The sequence below is a fragment of the Bos mutus genome, chromosome 10, assembly GCF_027580195.1.
Source record: "Bos mutus isolate GX-2022 chromosome 10, NWIPB_WYAK_1.1, whole genome shotgun sequence".
Classification (NCBI taxonomy): domain Eukaryota; kingdom Metazoa; phylum Chordata; class Mammalia; order Artiodactyla; family Bovidae; genus Bos; species Bos mutus.
The window spans coordinates 43,656,735-43,669,368 of record NC_091626.1 but is presented as its reverse complement, the minus strand read 5'-3'; the positions used below and the strand labels follow the sequence as shown (position 1 = coordinate 43,669,368).

At 40.9% G+C, this 12,634-nt stretch overlaps 1 long non-coding RNA gene across 2 annotated transcripts in view; it reads right to left on the bottom strand.

Annotated features, from left to right (window-relative positions):
• Positions 1–12,634, bottom strand: part of LOC138989395 (uncharacterized) — a 42,835-nt gene that overhangs the window by 20,103 nt on the left and 10,098 nt on the right. The window contains exon 2 of one of the 2 annotated variants that reach the window (XR_011465647.1): positions 676–831. The exons of the other annotated variant lie outside the window; for it this stretch is intronic. This is a non-coding gene — a long non-coding RNA (uncharacterized lncRNA). The remainder of the gene's footprint in view (positions 1–675; positions 832–12,634) is intronic. 2 annotated transcript variants of the gene reach the window in all.

Genomic DNA, 12,634 nt, shown 5'->3' with positions numbered 1-12,634 from the left:
CTTAAGTCAGAAATGTGGCTGTTGCAGAGCTGGGCCAGAAAAGCACATTGTCTCCTGTTGCAGACTCGCCTCTCTGCGGAATGTTGATATGCATGAAATCTGTCCCCTGGGGTGACTTAATTGCTGTCACACGAACAATATAACTTTCCAGAAAAGGCCATGTGTTGGCTGCATATCCTGTCATTTCCAAATCAGGCCTCATTAAACATTCATACCTCTCAGATCATTTCATTTCCATCTTATGGCTGAACATTTGTGGCTCAGGCCTTGCAGTCCTCAGTCTTAGTATAGAGTTTTGCTTTTAAATTCTGAACAGCATGGTGGAAATGGAAATGTAGGAGTCCTAAGCCAAATATTAAAAAGTGGCTCCTACACTGACACTAAGCTTGAAAATTCTGAAAAATTCTGTGTAGGCAGGCCTTTCTTCAGTGAGAACATGTCACAGCTGGGGGCATGTTTTGCCACTTGAGTGATCCTGAGGTGGGTGGGGTAAGTGCTTTCTCCCGGGATGTGGCCCAAGTCAACCTGAGAGACGGGTTGAGAAACCTGGCAAATGTTACGTCTCCATCTCCCAAGACCTAGTTAGAGAAATGCCTTTCGCTGGGAGTGATAATTTGGGAAAATTCCTCACCAACAACAAGTGAGACAGACAGGAATGGAGTGGCAAGCACAGACCTGCGAGAGCTGGGCAAAGAGCATGGCAGACGGAAGCACCTTCCCACACTAATCTCTTCATTCTGCTGGATCCCCACGTGTGTGGACATGAGAGGAGCCAGGTGGCTGTGGGAGGCGTTCTCCCAGAGCAGTGTTTCCAGTTTTCCTGGTGCAGAGCTGTGAGAGAAAACATCTGTGACAATGAGAGAGTTCTTTATAGCACAACACAGGACACTTTGCATCAAAGAAAAAAATACTGACATTTATTTTTTTCTGATTATAAGTGTAAGAATGATTCATAGAGAAAACTGAAGAAGTTACTGAACATTGGAAAGAAGAACAAAAATAACACCCATTATATATCTCTATACAAGGATAATAACTATTATTAACAATTTAGTGAATTTCTCCTCACACTAGTCAGAATACTACTACTACTACTACTACTAAGTCACTTCAGTCGTGTCCGACTCTGTGCAATCCCATAGACGGCAGCCCACCAGCCTCCCCCGTCCCTGGGATTCTCCAGGCAAGAACACTGGAGTGGGTTGCCATTTCCTTCTCCAATGCATGAAAGTGAAAAGTGAAAGGGAAGTCGCTCAGTCGTATCCGACTTTTCAAGACCCCATGGACTGCAGCCTACCAGGCTCCTCTGCCCATGGGATTTTCCAGGCAAGAGTACTGGAGTAGGGTGCCACTGTCTTCTCCACTAGTCAGAATGGCCATCACCAAAAATCAACAAATAATATATGCTGGAGAGGGTGTGGAGAAAAGGCAACCCTTTTGCCCTGTTGGTGGGAATGTAAATTGATACAGTTACTATGGAAGACAGTAGGAAATTCCTTAAAAAAAAGACAACTAGGAATAAAACTACCATGATGACCCAACAATCCCACTACTAGGCATATACCCTGAGGAGGCCATAATTTAAAATGACACATGTACACCAGTGTTCATTGCAACACTATTTACAATAGCTAGGATATAGAAGCAACCTAGATGTTACCAACAGATGAATGGATAAACAGCTGTGGTACATATGTAAAATAGGATATCACTCAGCCATAAAACGGAACACATTTGAGTCAGTGCTAATGAGGTGGATGAACCTAGAGCTTTTTATACAGAGTTAAGTAAGTCAGAAATAGAAACACCTTATACTAATGTATATATATGGAATCTAAAAAGATGTTACCGATGAACCTTTATACAGAGCAGCAATGGAGATGCAGACATAGAAAACAGACTTATGGACACGGGGAAGGGTGGAAGGAGTTGTTCAGTCGCTCAGTAGTGCCCTGTTTAAAACCCTCCAATAACTTCCCACTGCATTTAATTAGAATAAAGTTCAAAAACTTGCCATAACCTAAAGGCTTTGCATGATTTGTCTCCTACCTACCTCTTTCCTATCTCAGGCAATTTTATCCCTCACCCACATTGGTTTCTCAGTTCCTAAAACACAAAAGATCTTTTCAAACTTAGGACTTTGGCACTTAAAATATTCCTTTGTCATGAGAGCTGTCTATGTATGGTTCCTTATCAGCTGCTGTCGGGTACAGTTCCTTATCAGCTCATTTCAGTTCAGTTGCTCAGTCATGTCTGATGCTTTGTGACCCCATGGACTGCAGCATGCCAGGCTTCCCTGTCCATCACCAACTCCTGGAGCTTGCTCCAACTCATGTCCATTGAGTCGCTGATGCCATCCATCTCATCCTCTGTCATCCCCTTCTCCTCCTGCCTTAAATCTTTCCCAGAATTAGGGTCTTTTCAAATGAGTCAGTTCTTAGCATCAGATGGCCAGAGTACTGGAGTTTGAGCTTCAGCATCAGTCCTTCCAATGAATATTCAGGACTGATTTCCTTTAGGATGGACTGGTTGAATCTCCTTGCAGTCTAAGGGACTCTCAAGAGTCTTCTCCAACACCACAGTTCAAAAGCATCAATTCTTTGGTGCTCAGCTTTCTTTATACTGCAACTCTCAGATCCATACATTACTACTGGAAAAACCATAGCTTTGACTAGACGGACCTTTGTCAGCAAACTAATGTCTCTGCTTTTTAATACGCTGTCTAGGTTGGTCATAGTTTTTCTTCCAAGGAGCAAGCATCTTTTAATTTCATGGCTGCAGTCACCATCTGCAGTGATTTTGGAGACCAAGAAGATAACGTCTGTCACTGTTTCCATTATTTCCCCATCCACTTGCCATGAAGTGATGGGACTAGATGCCATGATCTTCGTTTTTTGAATGTTGAGTTTTAAGCCATCTTTTTTACTCTCCTCTTTCACCTTCATCAAGAGGCTCTTTAGTTCTTTGCTTTCTGCCATAAGGGTGGTGTCAACGGCATATCTGAGATTATTAATATTTCTCCCAGCAATCTTGGTTCCAGCCTGTGCTTCATTTCCATGATGTACTCTGTGTAGATCCATGATGCCCAGCATTTCGCATGATGTACTCTGTGTAGAAGTTAAATAAGCAGGGTGACCTTATACAGCCTTGATGTACTCCTTTCCCGACATGGAACCAGTCCACTGTTCCAGGTTTGGTTCTAATTGTTGCTTCTTCACCAGCATACAGATTTCTCAGGAGGCAGGTAAGATGGTCTGATATTTCCATCTCTTGAAGAATTTTCCATAGTTTGTTGTGATCCACACAGTCAAAGGCTTTAGTATATTCAATGAAGCAGAAGTAGATGTTTTTCTGGAATTCTCTTGCTTTTTCTATGATTCAACGCATGTTGGCAATTTGATCTCTGGTTCCTCTGCCTTTTCTAAAACCAGCTTGAACATCTGGAAGTTCTCGGTTCATGTATCATTAAGGCCTAGGTTAGAGAATTTTGAGCATTACATTGCTAGCATGTGAGATGAGTGCAATTGTGCAGTAGTTTGAGCATTCTTTGGCATTGCCTTTCTTTAGGATTGGAATGAAAACTGACCTTTTCCAGTCCTGTGGCCACTGCTGAGTTTTCCAAATTTGCTGGCATATTGAATGCAGCACTTTCACAGCATCATGTTTCAGGATTTGAAATAGTTCAACTGGAATTCCATCGCCTCCACTAGCTTTGTTTGTAGTGATCCTTCCTAAGGCCCACTTGACATCATATTCCAGGATATCTGGCTCTAGGTGAGTGATCACACTATCGTGGTTTTCTGGGTCATGAAGATCTTTTTTGTATAGTTCTTTTGTGTATTCTGGCCACCTCTTCTCAATATCTTCTGTTAGGTCCATACAATTTCTGTCCTTTATTGTGCCCATCTTTGCATGAAATGTTTCATTGGTATCTCTAATTTTCTTGGAGAGATCTCTAGTCTTTGCCATTCTATTGTTTTCCTCTATTTCTTTGTATTGTTCGTTGAGGAAGGCTTTCTTATTTCTCCCTACTACTCTTTAGAACTCTGCATTCAGATGGGTGTATCTTTCCTTTTCTCCTTTGCCTTTAGCATCTCTTCTTTTCTCAGCTATTTGTAAGGCCTCTTCAGACAACCATTTGTCTTTTTTGCATATTTTTTCCTTGGGGATGGTTTTGATCACCGCCTCCTGTACAATGTTATGATCCTCCATCCATAGTTCTTTATGCACTCTCTCTATCAGATCTAATCCCTTCAATCTCCTCACCACTTCCACTAGAAAGGAAAGGGTTGGACAAATGGAGACAGTAGCATGGAAACATATATATTAACATATGTAAAACTCATAGCCAGTGGGAATTTGTTGTATGACTTAGGGAACTCAAACAGGGCTCAGTGACAACCTAGAGGGGTGGGATGGAGTGAGAAGTGGGAAGGAGGCTCAAAAGGAAGAGGACATATGTACACCTATGGCTGATTCATGTTGATATATGGCAGAAACGAACGCAATATCGTAATTACCCTTCAACTAAAAATAAATTGAGAAAAAAATGTTAGTGAATTCTTTCCAGAATTTTATATGCATAGGTATTCATCACAGTTGAGGAATACTACATGTATAATTTCATAGTCTGTTCTTTTTTTTTTTTACTATCATGACACAGAATTGCCTTAGATTATTCAAACTCTGTAGATGTCCTTTTCATTATAGGGGACTGGAGTGCAAAAGTAGGAAGTCAAGAGATACTGGGAATAACAGGCAAATTTGACCTTGAAGTACAAAACAAAGCAGGTCAAAGGCTAACAGAGTTTTGCCAAGAGAACACAGTGGTCATAGCAAACACCGTCTTCCAACAACACAAGAGAAGACCCTACACATGGACATCACAGATGGTCAATACCGAAATCAGGTTGATTATATTCTTTGCAGCCAATGATGGAGAAGCTTTATACAGTCAGCAGAAACAAGACTAGGAGCTGACTGTGGCTCAGATCATGAACTCCTTATTGTCAAATTCAGACTTAAATTGAAAAAAGGAGGGAAAACCTCTAGACCATTCAGGTATGACCTAAATCAAATACCTTACAATTATACAGTGGAAGTGAGAAATAGATTTAAGGGATTAGATCTGATAGAGTGCCTGAAGAACTATGGACAGAGGCTCGTGACATTGTACAAGAGGCAGTGATCAAGGCCATTCCCAAGAAAAAGAAATGCAAAAAGGCAAAATGATTGTCCAAGGAGGCCTTACAAATAGTTGAGGAAAGAAGAGAAGTAAAAAGGAAAGATATACGCATTTGAATACAGAGTTCCAAAGAATATCAAGGAGAGATAAGAAAGCCTTCCTCAGTGATCAGTGCAAAGAAATAGAGGAAAATAATAGAATGGGAAAGACTGGAGATCTCTTCAAGAAAATTAGAGATACCAAGGGAACATTTCATGCAAAGATGGGCACAATAAAGGACAGAAATTGTATGAACCTAACAGAAGATATTAAGAAGAGGTGGCAAGAATACACAGAAGAGCTATACAAAAAAGATCGTCATGACCCAGAAAACCACGATGGTGTGATCACTCATCTAGAGCCAGATATCCTGGAATGTGACGTCAAGTGGGCCTTAGGAAGAATCACTACAAACAAAGCTAGTGGAGGCGATGGAATTCCAGTTGAGCTATTTCAAATCCTAATAGATGATTGTGAAAGTGCTACACTCAATACGCCAGCAAATTTGGAAAACTCAGCAGTGGCCACAGGACTGGAAAAGGTCAGTTTTCATTCCAATCCTAAAGAAAAGCAATGCCAAAGAATGTTCAAACTACCGCACAATTGCAATCATCTCACACGCTAGCAAAGTAATGCTCAAAATTCTCCAAGCCAGGCTTCAATAGTATGTGAACCGTGAACTTCCAGATGTTCAAGCTGGATTTAGAAATGGCAGAGGAACCAGAGATCAAATTGCCAACATGCGTTGGCTCATCGAAAAAGCAAGAGAATTCCAGATAAACATCCACTTCTGCTTCATTGACTACGCCAAAGCCTTTGACTGTGTGGATCACAACAAACTGTGAAAAATTCTTCAAGAGATAGAAATACCAGACCACCTTACCTGCCTCCTGAGAAATCTGTATGCAGGTCAGGAAGCAACAGTTAGAACTGGACATGGAACAACAGACTGGTTCCAAATAGGGAAAGGAGTACATCAAGGCTATATAAGGTCACCCTGCTTATTAAACTTCTATGCAGAGTATACCATGTGAAATGCTGGGCTGGAACCAAGATTTCTGGGAGAAATATCAATATCCCCAGATATGCAGATGACACCACCCTTATGGCAGAAAGTGAGGAGGAACTAAAGAGCCTCTTGATGAAAGTGAAAGAGGAGAGTGAAAAAATTGGCTTAAAACTCAACATTCAGAAAACTAAAATCAAGGGGTCTAGTTCCATCACTTCATGGCAAATAGATGGGGAAACAATGGAAATAGTGAGAGACTTTATTTTCTTGGGCTCCAAAATCACTGCAGATGGTGACTGCAGCCATGAAATTAAAAGATGCTTGCTCCTTGGAATAAAAGCTATGACCAACCTAGACAGCATATTAAAAAGCAGAGACATTACTTCGCCAACAAAGGTCTGTCTAGTCAAAGCTATGGTTTTTCCAATAGTCATGTATGGATGTGAGTTGGACTATAAAGAAAGCTGAGCACTGAAGAATTGATGCTTTTGAAATGTGGTGTTGGAGAAGACTCTTGAGAGTCCCTTAGACTGCAAGGAGATCCAACCAGTCCATCCAAAAGGAAATCAGTCCTGAATACTTATTGGAAGGACTAATGTTGAAGCTGAAACTCCAGTACTCTGGCCATCTGATGCTAAGAACTGACTCATTTGAAAAGATCCTGATGCTGGGAAAGATTGAAGGCGGGAGGAGAAGGGGACGACAGAGGATGAGATGGTGGGATGGCATCACCGACTCGATGGACATGAGTTTTGAGTAAGCTCCAGGAGTTGGTGATGGACAGGGAAGCCTGGCATGCTGCAGTCCATGGGTTCGCAACGAGTCAGAGATGACTGAGTGACTGATCTGCACTGAACTGAAACTTTCAATAGTGGCTGTATGTTTTGTTTAAATTATTTATTTATTTAAGGCTGCATTCAGCTTTGTTGGTACATTTGGGGTTTCTCTTGTTGGGACAAGTAGGGTTACTTTCTAGTTGCAGTGCAAGAGTTTCTCATTGTGGTTGCTTCTCTTATTGTGGAGCACGGGCTCTAGGGCTTCAGTAGTTGTGACGCATGGGTTTAGTTGCCCCATGTCATGTGGAATCTTCCCGGAACAGGGATCAACCTGTGTCCCCTTCACTGGCAGGTGGATTCTTAACCAAGGGACCACCAGGAAAGCCCGTGGCTGTATGTTTTATCCTAGGATGAAATTGATTTGTTCTAAATCCTAAATTTATTCATTCATTTAAGAAATGTTCATTAAAATTTTTATTTATTCACTTAGAAGCTCAATGCTTAATGCATTTTTATTTCTTTAACTATTCTCCAGTTGTTATTCACGCAATTCATTCCTTATTTCTTAGCATTTTTAAAGACTTAGGCCTGAGATGAAAATAGGGAGTCAGATTTAAGAAGAGGGTTGAAAAAGTACTGGAGAGGAATTTAGGCTGAATGAATGAGCTGATGGAGAGGGCCCAGTGAAAGCTTCCCTCCCACCACTGAGGCATCCCAGGGTATTTTATGCAAACCCAGGAATTATTCATAGGCAAAGAAATCTTTGTGGCATGGTATTATGTAAGATAATGGTGGTGATTCAGTAACTTCTCCACCATTTCTGGAATTGACCAAATGCCTTCCTCATTCTTGGGTTCTGATAATACACGGCCTACCCCTGGCCAACACCTGCAGAGCTAGTGGCTGTTGGGTTAGGAAAGGGAAGTGCCAACTTATGGGGAAATGTGAGGCACAGCTCTTTCAGCAGGGTGAATGGAGCCATTTTGCCTGCATGCTCAATCACTCAGTCATGTCCTCGCTTTCCAACCCCATGGATGAAGCCTGCAGGCTCCTCTGTCTGTAGGATTTTTCAGGCAAGAATACTGGAATGGGTTGCCATTTCCTACTCCAGGGGATCTTCCCAACCAAAGGATCAAACCTGTGTCTTCTGCAACTCATGCTTTGGCAGGCAGTTTCTTTACCATAGTGCTACCTGGGTAGCCCAGAGCCATTTTAGCCCCAGCTAAAAGTCTTAAGGTTTGACTCAAGTAGGGATGAATATGTAGTCTATTTTCAGAACCATCCCCATGGGATGAACCCTTCTGGTGCATCTATCCCCTTTCCGGTGTTCTCTTCTTTGACTACAGTGCAGGAGCAACAGATATGCCTACTCTAAAATGCCTTCTCTTGCCGCTGGAACATTCTCAGTAAAGCGTCTAAGCCATGCCTGAGCTTGGTGAGAGTGCTCATACTGTGTTCTTGTTTTTCTCTGTCTTCAGGATTCAGCTGTAGGTGATGTGTAGAAGCTCAGTTTGTCAAAGACTCTATTACACAAATGTATTTGGTAGTTCAAATGATAAAAAATCTGCCTGCAATGCAGGAGACACAGGTTAGATCCCTGGGTCAAGAAGATCCCCTGGAGGAGGGCGTGGCAACCCACTCCAGTATTCTTGCCTGGAGAATTGCATGGACAGAGGACCCTGGCGGGCTACAGTCCATGGGGTCACAAAGAGTCGGAGAGGACTGAGCAACTAACACTTAACTGCCACACAATCTTTATAGATAGAGTGTTACCCTAAGAAGGACAATTATCTGATAAATAACTCCCAGATGAAACACTCGGAGATATCCTGAAAGATAAATAGAAGCATGTGACATCATAGAAGCTTACAGATTTAATACTGAAAGTAGCTGGAGTTCATATATACCTTGTGTTGCAATAGATATTTCCCTGAGAATCTGGAGAAAATCAAGAATTATAGAAGGTAAGAGCACAGGCTTTGAAGTCTGTGTCTGGGTTTGAACTTGGCTCTCAGTTTCTTGGCAGCTGTTTGACTCTGGGCAATTTATTTAACCTAAAGGCTTGATTTCTTCATCTACATGAGATATGAGATTATTTTAAGAATACCTCCTCATAGATGAGTGAATGAGATAACATATATGAAGCTCTTATCTGGCACATATAAGCACTCAGTAAATAGTAACTGTTATTAAGTAGAGTGGAAGTGATTTTAAAATTAATTTGGTCAACATATATTAATTGAGCACTCTCAGAGGCAGGGCCTTATACTTTATCTCTCACATGAACTGGGTTTTTTGATATGGGGTCATTTATATTAAAATGATAACTTTACATTTTTCAAAACAGTAGATTTGTTACTGCTACTGCTACTGCTAAGTCACTTCAGTCGTGTCCAACTCTGTGTGACCCCATAGACGGCAGTCCACCAGGCTCCCCCGTCCCTGGGATTCTCCAGGCAAGAACACTGGAGTGGTTTGCCATTTCCTTCTCCAATGCATGAAAGTGAAAAGTGAAAGTAAAGTCGCTCAGTCTTGTCTGACCCTCAGTGACCCCATGGATTGCGGCCTACTAGGCTCCTCCATCCATGGGATTTTCCAGGCAGGTCCAGATTTGTTACATTATCCACTAACTCTTAAGCAAGTCTCAAAGGCTCCTCCAAAAAAATAGAAAAACTGTGAGCCCACTGTTTAATTCTTTAAGCGAACAGTATTTACTACTTATTTATCTACTCTAAAGAGAAATTTCCACATGGAAGCAACCTAACTGTCCATCAACAGAGGAATGGATAAAGAAGATGTGGTACATATAAATAATGGAATATTACTCAGCCAGAAAAAGGAATGAAATAATGCCATTTGCAGAGATGTGGATAGACCTACAGACTGTCATACAGAGTGAAGTAAGTCAGAAAGAGAAAAACCAACATCATATAGTATTGTTTATAAGTGAAATCTAGAAAAACAGTACAGATGAACTTATTTGCAAAGCAGAAACAGAGACACAGATGTAGAGAACAAACTTACGGACACCACTTGGGAAAGAGGTGGTTGGGTGAACTGAGAGATTGAGGTTGACATACACACACTACTATATATAAAACAGATAACTAATAAGAACCTAGTGTATACAGCACGGGGAACTCTACTCAATGCTTTGTGGTGATCTAAACGGGAAGGAAATCTAAAAAAGAGGGGATATATGTATAAAAACCATAGCCTTGACTAGACGGACCTTTGTTGGCAAAGTAATGTCTCTGCTTTTTAATATGCTGGTCTAGGTTGGTCATAACTTTCCTTCCAAGCAGTAAGAGTCTTTTAATTTCATAGCTGAAGTCACTATCCCCAGTGATTTTGGCGCCCCCAAAAATAAAGTCAGCCACTATTTCCACTGTTTTCCCATCTATTTGCCATGAAGTGATGGGACCGGATGCCATGATTTTAGTTTTCTGAATGTTGAGCTTTAAGCCAACTTTTCACTCTCCTCTTTCACCTTCATCAAGAGGCTCTTTAGTTCTTCTTCACTTTCTGCCATAAGGGTGGTATCATGTGCATATCTGAGGTTATTGATATTTCTCCCAGCAATCTTGATTCCAGCTTGTGCTTCATGCAGGCTATGGTTTTTCCACTGGTCATGTATGGATGTGAGAGTTGGTCTATAAAGAAAGCTGAGTGCTGAAGAATTGAGGCTTTTGAACTGTGGTGTTGGAGAAGACTCTTGAGAGTCCCTTGAACTGCAAGGAGATCCAACCAGTCCATCCTAAAGGAGATCAGTCCTGGGTGTTCATTGGAAGGACTGATGTTGAGGCTGAAACTCCAATACGCTGGCTACTTAATGTGAAGAACTGACTCATTTAAAAAGACCCTGGTGCTGGGAAAGATTGAGGGCAGGTGGAGAAGGGGATGACAGAATTTGAGATGGTTGGATGGCATCAGTGACTCAATGGACATGAGTTTGGGTAGACTCCAGGAGCTGGTGATGGACAGGGAGGCCTGGAGTGCTGTAGTCCATGGGGTCACAAAGACATGGACACGACTGAGCAACTAAACTGAACTGAACTGATGTGTACATATAACTGATTTACTTTGCTATACATCAGAAACTAACACAACATTGTAAATCAACTATACTCCAATAAAAATGAAAAAAGGAGGAATTTCCTCTCAATCACTTAGTTTTGAGGTTAATTTTTGCTACTTTTTAAAGATAAAAGTGTGTTTTTAACCCCAGAGTCCTATGCCACATATTTAAAGATGTATTCCCTTTGTATTAATGTTTTTAAGCAACTATTAATTTGGCCTCACTTGAAAGAATGCTATTAGTTCCTATAAAGAGGCATCAGTTCCTTTCTAAATAAAGGTATTTTAATTTTTATCTGTCCTAAGACTGAAGTAATCCAAAGAAGATGTACAAATGGCTAATACACACATAGAAAGATCATCAACATTATTAGCCATTGGGGTAATGTAAAATTAAAACCACAGTGAGATAACATGTCATACCTACTAGGATGGATATGACTAAAAAGTATGGATTTACAAGCGTTGATGAGGATGTGAAGAAACTGGAATCCTCATATGTTGCTGGTGTGCTGTGCTTAGTCTCTCAGTCATGTCTGGCTCTTTGTGACTCCATGGACTGTAGCCCACCAGGCTCCTCTATCCATGGGGATTCTCCAGGCAATAATACTGGAGTGAGTTGCCATGCCCTCCTCCAGGGGATATTCCCAACCCAGGGATGGAACCCAGGTCTACTGCATTGTAGGTAGATTCTTTACTCTCTGAGCCACCAGGGAAGCCCATACATTGCTCATGAGAATATAAAACTCATGCAGCCACTTTGGAAAACTGTTTCCCAGTTCCTCGGAGTGTTAAACGTGGAGTTAACATGATTCCACTCATAGATATACATCCAAAATCAATGAAAACATGCACTGACACAAAAACTTGTACATAAATGTTCGTAACAGCATTATTCATAAAAGCCAAAAATGAAAATAATATAAACGTCCATCAACTGATGAACAGGTAAGTAAAATGTGGTACATCAATGTATATAATGGAATATTCTTTGGCCTTAAAAAGGAATGAAATACTGATACATGCTACAATATGGATTAATCTTAAAAACACTATGCTACCCATGCACCTATGGGCATCTTATCTTTTACAAAGGAGGCAAGAATATACAATAAAGAAAAGACAGATTTTTCAGTAAGTGGTGCTGGGAAAAAATTGACAGCTATACGCAAAAGAATGAAACTAGAACACTTCCTAACATCATACCCAAAAATAAAACTCAGAATGGATTAAAGACAAATGTAAGGCCAGAAACTATAAAGCTTTTAGAGGAAAACATAGGCAGTACACTCTTTGACATAAATGACAGCAAGATCCTCTTTGATCCAACTCGTAGAGTAAAAATAAACAAAGGGGAACTAATTAAACTTAAAAGCTTTTGCACAGCAAAGGAAACAATAAACAAGATTAAAAGACAACCCTCAGAATGGGAGAAAATAATTGCAAAGGAAAGAACTGACAGAGGATTAATCTCCAAAGTTTATAAGCAGCTCATATAGCTCAATATCAGAAAAACAAACAACCCAGTCAAAAAGTGGGCAGAAGACC